The sequence below is a fragment of the Lampetra planeri genome, chromosome 28, assembly GCF_965212315.1.
Source record: "Lampetra planeri chromosome 28, kcLamPlan1.2.h2, whole genome shotgun sequence".
In the NCBI taxonomy this organism is placed as follows: domain Eukaryota; kingdom Metazoa; phylum Chordata; class Hyperoartia; order Petromyzontiformes; family Petromyzontidae; genus Lampetra; species Lampetra planeri.
This window is the reverse complement of record NC_136134.1, coordinates 11178094-11191733: the sequence shown is the minus strand read 5'-3', so window position 1 is coordinate 11191733 and position 13640 is coordinate 11178094. Positions and strand designations below refer to the sequence as shown.

Here is a 13640-nt window from a genome sequence, read left to right as displayed (position 1 = left end):
CCTGCCTCGTGGCGATGGCAGGTGCAGTAATCGCTATGCATCTTCCCAATTGAGTGACTTTGAGGGTTGTTTTGTCGAATTCGGAAAATGCGGACCCTGTGTTCCCGACACACATTGAGTGTCTCTCTCTGCCCACGCGGTCCTGGAAGTGCGGCCAGTGGCGTTCTTGTCTCATCGCGCACCTCGTGTCTCTGGCACAGGGCACTTCGAGGTCCGTGCCCCGGTGAATTTGCCGTTGACGTTGTGGGACATTGACAGCCAGCGATGGGGAGCCAGCATAGCATGATGTACAGTATTTACTCGTGTGATGCAGGCGTTGATGTGTGTTAAACTTCTTTCGCACCCTGCGTCGCCAACCGTGCTAATCGGAGGTGCGGGGGAAGGATAACAAACTGAAGACACGCAAAAAAGATTCTAAACAAACGAGTTTGTCGATCTAGATGATGATGATGATTATTTAAAAGTGCATAGCTCCAGTGGCTTCCTGACATCGCAAGGCAGAGCGATCCCCACGAGGTGGCTCCGAGCGGTGTCTCACTGCGGGAGTAGCGGACAGCGCCAAGGTGGTCATTCTCGGCGCTGGGGGCTGCGAGTGGGACCTTGGGTAACAGCGGCTTTGTGTCGTCAAGACCCTCCGCCACCCGACAGAGTCAAACAGTTGCCGCATGTGCACGCGTTTAAGGCGCCGATTGTTATTGTTTCAGCTCACGGGCAAGCTGAAGAACAAGTCTCAAAACCGAATTCAGCAATTTTGATAAATAACGTTTCAATTGAAACGACATCAAGTAATCGCCATGACGAGATTTGTGCAATCTGCCTGCCTCTCTCTCCCTGCCCCTCTCTCCCTGCCTCTCTCTCTCTGCCTCTCTCTTTCTCTCTGCCTCCCTCTCTCTCCCTGCCTCTCTCTCTCTGCCTCTCTCCCTGCCTCTCTCCCTGCCTCTCTCCCTGCCTCTCTCTCTGCCTCCCTCTCTCTGCCTCCCTCCCCGTGTCCGTGGCGCTCGCTATCAGATGTCTTTGCGTCACGAGCGCAAAGAGCGGGTATTGTTTCGCGCTTTCTAGGTCACTCGTCGGCGTAGTGGAAGGCAAAGTCTGTCAATACGCTGGGCGCTGTGCTCGTGCCTGGGAGAGCAATGTGGCCTCCATAGCTGCTGCTCGCTCACAGGAATTGCCCCAACAGTCTGCTCAAGCATAATAGAGGGTTATTTTGGGTTAGATCGCGGAACTATATATAAATGTGTCGTTAAATACCGCTCAAGGCTACACAGGGGAACTTTGTCTTTAATGTGGAGTGAACAGCTAAGCACCAACATCTCTTGTTACAAATTCAGACAGTTGCCCTGATGCGCATTTATAATCAGACTTGCTCTGTTCCGTTAAATCGAGGTTTTTATATTTGATGGACCCGATTTGAAATCGCTATATCTCTGAAATTGGGTCCATCTTTTTGAAACACCCTGTATATTTAAAGGGATCTTTCAAAGTCAAATTTGAATGTGATATTTTATTGAGGGACTGTGGGAAGTTGCCTTGGGGTGGTCTGGGGCTGTTATTGTTGTTTTTATGCCTTGCCCCAGTTTGTATTTAAATTGAAAATCGGCAGGAATGTATTTACTTATGCGATGTGTACGTACTGTATATCCGGTTTTTTTATTTTTTGTGAGCTAATTACATTTTTTCTATTTTGCACTCTTATCGTGTTTTCATTTTTATTGTTGTTGTTGTTGTAACTTGCTGACCCGCCTGTACTGGACATATTTGACAAAGAGCTTCATAGCTTATCTGGTTCCTCCACCTGTAGTCCAAATAAAGATTCTGATACCGGGGCGCCACATGGCGAGACGTCATCTCCCCTCGCCTGCTATGCAGGAGTTGACGTGTTCTCTCTCTCCCTGGTCGCGTGGGATGTTTTACCGCTGGTACCCCGGTCTTTCCCTCCATACATAGACGGGGGAAAAACCATGCGTTTAGATGATTTGACTGCGACTACAAATGACCACGTGTGATGAGGATGATGATCGTGAAGCCACTAATCTCTAATGTTGCGGGCTCGTCGCCTCCGAATAAGATCCCGCACATAGCCCCGTGGGTTCTACCCGCCGAAGATAAAAATAAGCTACGTGACGAGCGTGCTTCAGGTGGCATCTCGTCCACCCACAGCAGGTGCGCTGCTTCCTCCTGCCACGTGCCCGGCTCGGCACGCGCTCCTCTCACGACGGCCGCAACTCCGACCGCGTCTCTGTCACGCAGCCACCGTGAGCCCCCTGATCGCTGTCGCGGCTTTACCCCCCCACCCCCCCCCCCGCGAGCCATTGGAGCGTTGTGTTGGGGTAAGGACCCAGGTGGACCGCGTCACGTGTTGTTCGTATCCAAGAACAGTGAAGGCCTTAATTACAACAACAACAACAACAAACAACAACCACAAATCAACAAGATGTCTCGCTGCTATTTCAGAGTGACTCACAAGAAACGCGTCTGGATTCCTGTGCGTGGTGGTTGGCGTCGTTGGCTGGGGAGGCGCGTGGGGACCATGACTCAGCTCCGGCTCCACGCTGGGGTCATTTCAGGACGAGGCAGTCACACTCATTAGGAAATGCGCCCTCCCCGCCGCTTGCTTCCTTCACCACGCAATGGCGAGAGGAGGGAGGAGGAGGAGGAGGCGCGCACGTGGATGAACGCTCGTGACGTAATTTCGATTTTGCCAGACGTCGTCGACAACACCGTCGATTGGACATCGACTAGACGGCCGACAACCTCGTAGACTCGTAGAGCGACACGGCAGACGCGGGGGCGGCCAGCGGCGGTTGTTGTGGTTTCGGCGTGTTGAGTGGGGGGGGGGTTGAGGCTTTGGGATTGACAACTCCCCCGCGCCCCCCCCCCCCACACAGTAGCGCGCTGTCCTGTCACGATAGCGTGCTGGGGCCGGAGAGCCAGCGGAGCAGAGCCTCGCTGGAGTCTCGGCCGAGTCGAGTATCTCCAGGAGCGCCCTGCTTTGAACGCCGAGTCAATCCCTTGGCGAAGTGGTCCATTTTATAATATAGCACGGAGGTGACTTAAGGTGACGTGAAAGTCGCGCCGTGGTGTGTCCGGTAAAACCCCATTCCTTGGTCTAACCCCATTCAAGCAAGACATTACAATATTTTATTTTAAATTAAAAACAAATTCTCACAAAGCCAGGGTGCCGTCTTGTTGATGTTTGTTTTCGTTCACTGACAGTGCTAACACATCCCACTTTTACGATGGTATTATCATCAACATAATAACGGGGGGCGTTGTTTACAGGGTTTACTGAGAGTATGAATATAGGGTTGACACGTATATATGTGTTGTTTTGTCGTTTGCATCACGGCGTTTTGGTACTTATATTGCTTTCAATAAATTCGGAAATAGATAACAAAAATAGATGTGAATGTCAGTTGAACACGTCCGCAATGTTGGCTCCACTCTCAAAGAAAAAAGAGGAAACGATTTCAGTTTCGTAGAAAGCCACGGGCGAGAAGGAAGGCAGCGAGAAATCGCGTGACCAACGTTTGCCCAAGCTCTGTGGCCCTACAGTGGGGGTGTTTGACCAACTCCACGCACGATTGGTTTGATGCATCAAGCAACGCTCTGTCAAGTGTCCTGCGTTGCCATATCACGTGGGCACTGTGCCAGTTTATACGGGTCGCAAATGCCTCGCTGATCTCGTCAAATGAGTTTCTGCGACCGTCTGGAACGCTCTTCCTTCCGATATTAGGAAGCCACTGGAGCGATGCACTGTTAAATGAGCTCGACTGAAAACTGATTTCTTCATAACTGCTTTTTGTGTTCAGTTTGTCCTTCCCCCGAACCTCCGATTAGCACGGTTGGCTAAAGTACGGTGCAAAAGAAGTCCAACATACACACGTACAAATTCTGTTGTGGAGGTTATGTTAAGCAGCAGTGCATCCCATGCTAGTTCACGCGCACGCCGTCTCTGCGCTCGCTGCCACGTGGCATCGATCGTGAGCCACCAACCCCGGGCAGCCGAGCGACGAGTGACCACGCAGCCGCTGCATCGCCCTTCACGCTCGCCCACCGCAGCCCACACCCGGGCAGCAGGTAGCGGGCGCGCTGCCTCACGCTGTCGAACAACGAGCGCCGCGTTTCCCTTCAGATCACAAGGCGGCAACTCCGGCCCGTGAAGGGAGTCTCCTCCTCGTCCATGGCGCCCGCGTGCTCGCATTGTGACGCGCATCGTGACGCGCGTTGTGACGCGCGTGCGCATGCGCGTCACGATGCGTCGCTCCGACTCGGCTGTCGTGTTGGAGCGTCGCATTGTGGTTCAAGTTCATAAGTTCAAGTACTAGGTACAGCCCTGTGAGCCATTCAGCTCTTGAATCGGGTGCAACCGCAACAAACAAAAAACATGAACAAAAAACATCTTAAAGTGAATATGTAACTGAGTGCAAACATAAAATCCAAGAAAAGACAGCAAAATATTGCAGAAAAAAAACACCGTACACCGATGCTGTGTGCTTTGCACAATTTGTCGTGAGGTGCTCCTCTTCTGCTTTCCGCATGCGCGTCGTGGCTCGGCGGTTCGGGCGGCAGGCTGGACACTCAGTGGCAACGTTCGTGCCTCACAGCGAGAAGGGCCTGAGTTCGATTCTTTGCGTGCGTAGTTTCTACGCTCCTCCCGCCCTGTTCTGCGTGGGGTGTCTACCGGGCTCTCTGGTTTCCTGTTGTAGCAAAGAAAAACAAACCCCACACAATGTAATTGGCTTTGACCAAACATCTCAAAGCTGAAAATTTAACTGCAAATCACTCAGAGTGGCGTCGCCCCCACCAACACCCCCCCCCCGGGCTCGGTGAGGCTTCCGGAGGTCAACACAACGCGTACACGAACCAGGAGAACTAGGAGGAGTAGGAGAAACAGGAGGAGTGTTCAGCCACGACTGGTGCGGATTGTGTTATATTGACGGGGAAATGGAGCGAACGGCAGGTGCACGTGCATGTGTGTGTGTGGTGTGTGTGTGTGGTGTGTGTGGTGTGTGTGTGGTGTGTGTGTGTGGTGTGTGGTGTGTGTGGTGTATGTGTTTGTGTGTTGTATGTGTGGTGTGTGTGTGGTGTATGTGTGTGTGTGGGGTGTGTGTGGTGTGTGTGGTGTGTGTGTGGTGTGTGTGGTGTGTGTGTGTGGTTTGTGTGGTGTGTGTGGTGTGTGTGTGGTGTGTGTGTGTGGTGTGTGGTGTGTGTGTGGTGTATGTGGTGTGTGTGTGTGTGGTGTGTAGGGTGTGTGTGGTGTGTGTGTGTGTATGTGGTGTGTGTGGTGTATGTGTGTGTGGGCTGTGTGTGGTGTGGTGTGTGTAGTGTGTGTGTGTGGTGTCAGGTAGTGCGGACCGTGCCACGTAGCTTTGCGTTGTTCATCGCGACCCACAGCTAGAACTAAATAAAACATGTTTTTATTTTACAAGGTAAGGCTCACTGAGCTATACAGGTCTTTTTCAGAAGCGACCTCGCCACAAACGATAGCTCAAAGAAATAGCTTATCAAGTGGCAATTGATAGCAGCCAACTACTCTAAACGCGTGGTGATGTTGATTCTAAACGTGGAGGGGAAAACCCGAGGACGCGGAGAAAAATCCACGCGACCACGGGGAGAGAGACACCGCAAACTCCAAATATACAGCAGCAGGTGTCAGGGTCGGGATCGAACCCACGACCTCCTGTACATCAGGCAAGGTAGTCAACATCTCCGAGAACACAACTAGGCTCGCCGCAGCACACGTAAGCACGGAGTTGAGAGTTCGACGATTACATCCCTAACGTCAAACCCTTCACCGTAGCCCTGACTCCCTTGACTCTAAATCCCGCAGCCCCTTATCAAGAACCACTGACCCCTAACTCTCGAACACTAACTCCGAACCCAAATCCTCATGCCTAACCCTAAACACTAACCCTAACCTTAATCTTTAACCCTAAACCTACCCTCAACCCAAAACCCTGTCCATAACCAATAATCTTCCTAACACATAATCCTAAACTCGAACGCTAACCCCTAAACGCTCTCATATGTCATCAACTGGAACGCGAGCGCAGCCTGTGATGGGATAGATTCTGGCCAATGATTGGCTATAAGTCTGTGGTCACAGTGGTCGTTGGGGAAGGACAACAAACTAAACACAAACTGCCTGTTGTTGTTGTTGTGTTTGTTGTTGTTGTTGTGTTTGTTGTTGTTGTTGTTGTGTTTGTTGCTGTTGTTGTGTTTGTTGTTGTTGTGTTTGTTGTTGTTGTTGTGTTTGTTGTTGTTGTTGTGTTTGTTGTTGTTGTTGTCCTTCTCCCCGCACCCCAGACGAGCACGGCTGGCTACGTACGGTGCGACAGAAGTTCATCACACACACACACACAGAGGCGTGCCTGCTCGAACACCCCACGAGCCGCAGGTGGAAATTCCTCATTCCTATGGTGGGGGTGAGGCTCTCCCTTGGACAATGGCCGGGTGGTGGAGCAGGAGGGGGCAGGAGTGAGTCATTGATCTAATGCAGCCCAGCTCCCTCCTCCTCCTCCGCGGTGTCATTGCCCACAGGGGGTGGACGTGTGACCAGTTCCCATAATGGGAGTTCCTTTTGACGTGTCCTCGTTTGAACCTCCGTGTCCTCGCTTGAACCTCCGTGTGCGTGCCGCCTCTCTCATCGCGTCCCACGTGTCCCATCTACCCCGCGTGTCTGCGTTGTCGTTCTGCTCTCATCGCCTGTGCTGTCATTGTGCTTTTATTTTGTCCCGTGCATTCTACCCGTGAGCCTCAGGAACAAAACACAGAAACATCTTCACGCATTTAAAAAAAGAAAAATCAAGAATCGAAAACGAAAACCTCGTGGCACGCAAGGGTAAGGATCTCAACTAGTCTCCGACTCTTCCTACAAGAATCCTGCGAGCGTGGGATGCTTGCAGGTCGAGCACAATGACGAGCCAGCCGGAGGACCTTCGCCAATAAGTGGCGGTGACGTCGCCGCGGCCAGCGCTTGTGCCAGGCTAGGTGCACTTTGAGGCCACGTGAAGTGTCGAAGGTGTGTAGAACCCCTCCCCCCCGCCAGCACACACACCCACACGGGCTGACACACGTGTGCGTGTGCGTGACGTGGCTGTGGGGTGTGACGGTTTTGGTGGTTTTCATTACGTTTAAATTCTAGAGAAGGACTGATTCACCGAACTAACCGATAAGTAAATTTCCACAAACCACCGGCGGAATGCCACGCGCGGCGGGGTGACTGCTGCCCTGTACTTCATTTGGAACGTAAAAGCAAAACTGTCCGCGTGGCCTTACGGGCTGCGTCGGGTTTTTGTTGTTGTTGTTGATGTTGTTGTAGTCGCTGTTGTGCTGCTGCTGCTGCTGCTGGCGTACAGCTCTCTGACGCGTGCTCAGGCCGTGCCGCGTGCTGCTCGGCGCAACGACCCCGACGAAGCCTCTGCAGTTCCTGAAAATGGCCACGGCGCTTGAAACGTCGACCTACAGGCACTGCCCCTCGTTCGTGCGATCTCTTCGCGCGAACGCGAACGCGGGACATTGCCAATTGGCGGGGGCGGAGACATGACCGTGAACGTTGCGCGCTTTGCTCGCGTTTGTTGAAGACCAAACATCCGTACGCGGGCCACGCTGCTGCTCACGTCATCCAGTGCTCACGTGGAAGGGTGTCGCGTGGACCGATGGGGCGTGCGGTGTTGACGTCGTGGGGGTGGAGGGAGGGGGGGTCTGCGGAGAGGTGGGATGGTTGGTCAGGCCGGACGCCAACCCAGTTGAACCCCAGCAGGGAACAAACGCGTCGCCGTTGTAGCAGCGGTACATTTGACAACACAGCTGTTTTTAGCCTTGAAAAATATAAACACACCGTGAGAGAGAGAGATGTTAATTTAAGCCTCGGCAAGGTTACTTGCGGAGGTTGTTTTAGCAGACACCTGTTGGGGCCCAGCATCGTCGTCGTGTGCTTTCTCAGCATTGATTGACACGCGGATTACCTGGCCCCTTCCATGGAAATGTGGACATTCCGCCACTGACAGAGATGAACAACTTTCCCGTGCTCGTGTGAGCAGGGTGGGGGACGGGTATTTTGGGCCTGGTTCCTGATGCCAGGTTGGCTGTCGTTGCCAGCCGCTTTTCAGCAACATTGGAAACAATTCCACATTCATCGTGAAAATAAAATCACGCGTCTCTGATCTCGTACGGAAATCGCACCCACTTTTAACACGTGCGAGTTCACGTCTGACAAGTGTTCGAACGACGCGTCAAAAAATCATTCCAGCTCGCTCGACAGTGAGTTTAGGAATTCTTCACAACCACATTGAGCAATTGGATATGAGGTTTCGCGTGAAACTGCGCCAAGTATCTTCAGCACAAACTCCAGATGACAATCCAGCTGCAAACGAGAGCTGGTCATGAGCACACTGCCAAAGAATTGTAACTCCTCCAACCTCGCCCCGTTCCTCACGGAGAAGTCGTGGCAATGGAGGTGATTGCGAGGCATGTCTCCAGGTCCAGAAGCAGTCTCCAGCTCTTCCTAAGAGTGAGCAGCGATTACCAAGTGATCACCACACGTAATAATATGGCTGATCAGTCGGACGCCATCCCTGAACCGTATCCGGTCTTCAATGTGCCTGCCGTTGTATCTGAACCAGATGGACATTTCACTGGGGCAGCTATGGGAGGTTTCTCGAATAATGGGGACTCATCGGCACATCCACGCAACATCTTCAGTGCATGGCAGGTCCACGAAAAAACATCTTCTGAACGAATGCACTCAAGTCATGAACACCACAATCTAGCGCGCAGCTGATCTGTCCCCTCACCACCAGCTTATCATCTGCCTGCAGCCCTTCCACTGTGGGGGTGGGCATCCAGCCATGACCCCACTTAAATCCACAGTAGCCTGGTCTCGTTTGAACATCGCTTGAATTTGAACATCGCTTGTAGCTGCGGTTGGCAGATTTCCCTCTGCTGTCAATGGCCATGGGATATCAGGTGAGGCTCAGGACTGTGGCTCATGCAGCTGCTCTGGTTGCACTGGGGGTAGGCAGTCCAGACCTCCCCCAAACAGCTCCCAGAAAGCAGCAGCGCCGTGCTCACTATCTACAAGATCAACCGCTTGAAAATGGCGAGGTTTGCCAAAGTCTTCGCTGAGAGGTGCGGGGAGACATTCAGCGCTGCAATGATGATGATGAGTGGTGGTGATGGTGTGAACGCAGAGAGGACACATACATCTCCGATTGGACCGGTTTGCTAAATATTGCGAGCGAGCGCTCCGTCAAGGCCGAGGCAATGGGGGTGGTGTGGACAACGCCAGGCCGAGCCACCTTTGTCGCCTGCGAGCGGTGACGTTTGTTTCCACACTGGCCCAGGCGCCACATTTAGGGGCCAACTCAACCCGCGCTCCCGACGCCACTTGCCGCTGAGGTTGGCTGTGGCCGGGAATGATACCCAGGTCGCTGGGTTCATAGCGCGGTGCGGGGAACAAGTGTGTGTGCGTGTGTGTGCCGCACACACACGCGCTCACACACTCACCCACTCACTCACAGCGTCATCTGTGGCCCCCTGCGCGTTCAATTTTAGCTTTGCCGTGCCGAACAGAGAGCAGCGGAGCGGTAGAATGTCACGCGCGGGCGACCGCGGGGTGAGGGGGAAGGGTGGGGGTCAGGAGGCCCGTCGTGACCGTGAGCTGCCCTCCTCGTCCTCGTGTTTAATGTAACACCACCTGGAGGTATTCGGCCACGTCTCCACCTGTCAGTGCTTGTGCGTTCACGATGTCGCCTGCTACACAGGAGGTCGTGGGTTCGTTCCCGACCCTGTCGCCTGCTGCTGTATATTTTGAGTTTGCATGTCTGTCTGTCTCTCTCTCTCTCCCGCGTGGTCGTGTGGATTTTTTTCTCTGGGTCCTCCGGTTTTTCCCACCACTTTTAGAATCAACATCACGCGTTTAGAGTGCTTGGCTGCTATACATTTCCACATGGTGATAAGCGAGCTATCATTTGTGGCCAGGTCGCTTCCAAAAAGAGATATTCAGCTCAGCGAGCCTTACCTAGTAAAGTCAAATAGTTTGTAGTTGACTCGCATGTGTTCACTGGGGAGCGGTTAGAGCAGTGGATGATGCAATGCGCTGCAACCATGTGCCCCCAGTTGGATTCCCGCGGGCGACCATTAACAGCGGCGAACATTTAAACCGGTCCTGAGCTTGCTCTAGTTTGACTCAGCAGTATATGAGTGCCATGCCTGAATGTCAACACGGGGGAAGCAAACGTGGCCGGGCGTCGTGCTGGCCACGCCACCCCATAATGCATTGCGCTGGCCTTAATAGGTTCTCGCTAACGGCACTTGGACATGAGTTTTAGTTTGCTAGAGGGGGGATCTTTTCGCATGGGGTGTGATGATTCAACCCCCAGATCTCACTCCCTGGCGATTCAATGAAGTGTTGTGATTCGACTTGGTACAATAATCGATTAATTCGACCTGATACAACAATTAATAATTGCGACTTGGTACAATAATCAATGATTTCGACTTGGTACAATAATCGATTATTTCGACTTGGTAAAATGCTCAATTATTTCGACTTGGGTCAATAATCGATTATTTCCCCCACTTGTTTTCCCCCTGATTTTGGTTGTTTCTTATTGTTCATTGTCTCGATAATAAAGGTATTGTTGTTATTTTTGTGGGTTTACTCTCCATAACTCCGGTGTGCTAAACTAGTTACTAATTGGCAGAGGTGTGGACTCGAGTCATGTGACTTGGACTCGAGTCAGACTCGAGTCATGAATTTGATGACTTGCGACTCGACTTGGACTTGCATAACAATGACTTTGTCCCACCTATGAGATGTGGACTCGAGTCATGTGACTTGGACTCGAGTCAGACTCGAGTCATGAATTTGATGACTTGCGACTCGACTTGGACTTGCATAACAATGACTTTGTCCCACCTATGAGATGTGGACTCGAGTCATGTGACTTGGACTCGAGTCAGACTCGAGTCATGAATTTGATGACTTGCGACTCGACTTGGACTTGCATAACAATGACTTTGTCCCACCTATGAGATGTGGACTCGAGTCATGTGACTTGGACTCGAGTCAGACTCGAGTCATGAATTTGATGACTTGCGACTCGACTTGGACTTGCATAACAATGACTTTGTCCCACCTCTGCTAATTGGCACGTTTTGTTTAGGTGACAAACCTTACTGATTGACTCTGTCGGGTGGTGGCGGGTTAACGACACATTCATATTTACACGATCTAATCCAAATAGAAGCTTTGTCGTGGATAAAATTGGTCGCGAAAGCCTTCTACTATTACGTGTTAGACCAACGTTTACTCTCTCACTTGGGCAGACTTGTTCCCGGATAAAGTCTAAATATAACAAGAGTACCACATTTGCATAGAATTTCCATAAAAACTAAAAGCATAGATTATTTGACGGCGACGCGACGCAGCGGTAGCGCGTTCGCAGCTCGTTGCTGCAGAAGTTCGCGGTTCGACTCTGGCGGGTAGCCCCGGTCATAACTGCGGCGGTGCGGCATTAGCAGTGAAATACTCCACGCGCTTTGCTGCTTCACACACGGCAGACGTTACAGATCTACTGGCGTCATTCGCAAGGAGAAGGCCATTGTGTGTCCGTGCCATGGTCCAAAGTTCAAAGATTTCACAACAAATGACTCAATTGCGATGACACACGTACAGCAATCGGACCCTCCTACTTCTTAACCACTGGACTAGGCCTGTGAAACACACTGCCTTCGTGATAGCCCTGCATTGTAAAAATGTTGCGAATATTAAACGCGCTAAATAATTTTAATCATTATTATGAGCCTGTTTGCTTGAGATTGATTCCTGGCCACTGTGAACATCAGTCACAAGAGGTATCAGAACGTGTCCTGGACCTCCCCTAGATCCGCTTCGTTTTAAATGAGTACCGATTACAGGGTTTAAACAACAGTAGTGGGGAGACAAAGGTGGCAAGAGGACATGGTGCTGACCACAAAACCCACTTGTTCCTCTATTCATAGGTGCTTTTCCCAATAATTGGTGTGGCTACATGGGAATTTTTGTCGTTGAGTGTGCGTGAGTTCGTGTGCATCACTGCATCACCTGCGGCGGCACGGATTGGCTTCTTGCAGTGGGAAAACCAACCTGGTGCCTCCTGGTGTTGCAGCACAAAGAAGCAAGGTCGTGCGTTTGGTCACCGCAATTTTGACACCCCTCCTGCACGGTAATCGTGCCGCAGCCTGTGTACCCCCTACCCCCTGTCTCCCCCTTTCCCAGTGGATTTAGACCAACAGCTGAGTATCCCTACCACATAACTCCATAACCCCGTCACCCCATCTCGAGCACTCTGCCAGGCCGCCTTTTCACCTTTTTTTTCACTTTTCAGTTGTTTGATGGTCACATCGTCACAGGGCGCCGGTGTCGCAAGCGGCGCGCTACGATCCCGGTCGCTCGGGTTTAGCTTCCCGATCACCGTGTCTGATCCCGTCTTCTTCGGCCTTCGCCGGTTGCATTTTGGCCTGACATGAGCATCCCGGTGTCGCGTGCAGTCGTGATATCTACGCCAAGGAGATAGCGGTGGTGCTGACCTCGCGTGCCATGCCGGCTGATCGTCGACGGCTCAGGCTTGCGACTCGAGGGTATTTGTTTAACAGGCCACCTCACCGCTGGTGAAACTCGGGGAAGTTGCGACCGATCTGCAGTTTATTCCCTGAAAGAAACGCTGCCGGGAAAACGTTGATCCGGAAGGGTGCGCAGACCGATGGCCTCGAGCATTTTATTGAATATTTTGGTGTCTAAAGAGGATATTGTCCGTTTATTTATTATTTTATGACCTTGTGGGGTTTGGCCGGAAAGACCCGTTTGTGGTTGAACGGTTGCATTAAATGTAAATGCGTTTCAAATCGACTTAATCATTGGCTACGTGGTTACGCTTGGCAGTTGTTAAAAGTTAGGATTGGGAGCAAAGTACACGTGACCCGCGATGGTTTTATTTTCTCTCAAGGTCCATCGCTGCGCTGTGACGGACGACATGGCTCGAATTCGCCCAGGGTTTACCTCGGCGTGGTGTCGTCGATTGAGTTGATAGTCAAGGCTCACGTAACACGCATTGAGTCCCGTGTGTAAGAATCGATGTTGTTACAAAGTATGCTAATTACATGCGTGGAATATCAGATTTTTTTTTTACATTTAGGCAATTGGTGCCGCACGCAAAAACTGTACAAAATTGATGGCAAAACAGCTCTGAATAATCCGATTGAGATGGTAAATAATGTATTGATTCTTTAATCGAGTCGGGCCCTACCTGTTGTGTTTTTGTTTAAGGACAATCTTCCAAGTGTTTCGTGATTTTGGGATCATTTCCACTGCGTGCTCATGTGAGTTGTCTTCGTGAAAATAAAGATCACCCGATATGCCACGTGCTGCTCCTGTTGGTAGGTTTAGCATGGACGTGACATCACAGCCGTGACGTCACTTCCGGCTTTAGAATCAAATATTAGATCAGGCAATGTTGTCTAAATCAGTTTAACACGTGGGCTTTTGGGACCAAAAAACCCAAACAACCTCTATTATGAATGTTGTCTAAGCCTGATATTCAGACTCTTTGGTTATTTCGGTAAAGTAACGTAGGTAGAAAAATAAATAATAAATCACG

General features: G+C 51.3%; 1 protein-coding gene and 1 long non-coding RNA gene across 2 annotated transcripts in view; one reads left to right on the top strand and one right to left on the bottom strand.

Moving 5' to 3' along the window:
- Positions 1-2823, bottom strand: part of LOC144728458 (uncharacterized) — a 95729-nt gene extending 92906 nt beyond the window's left edge. The window contains exon 1 of the mRNA XM_078607914.1: positions 2462-2823. The gene's annotated coding sequence lies outside the window, so the exon portion shown is untranslated. The remainder of the gene's footprint in view (positions 1-2461) is intronic.
- Positions 2824-5230: 2407 nt separating this feature from the next.
- LOC144728457 (uncharacterized) overlaps positions 5231-13640 on the top strand; it is an 18543-nt gene continuing 10133 nt past the window's right edge. The window contains exon 1 of the long non-coding RNA XR_013587523.1: positions 5231-9703. This is a non-coding gene — a long non-coding RNA (uncharacterized LOC144728457). The remainder of the gene's footprint in view (positions 9704-13640) is intronic.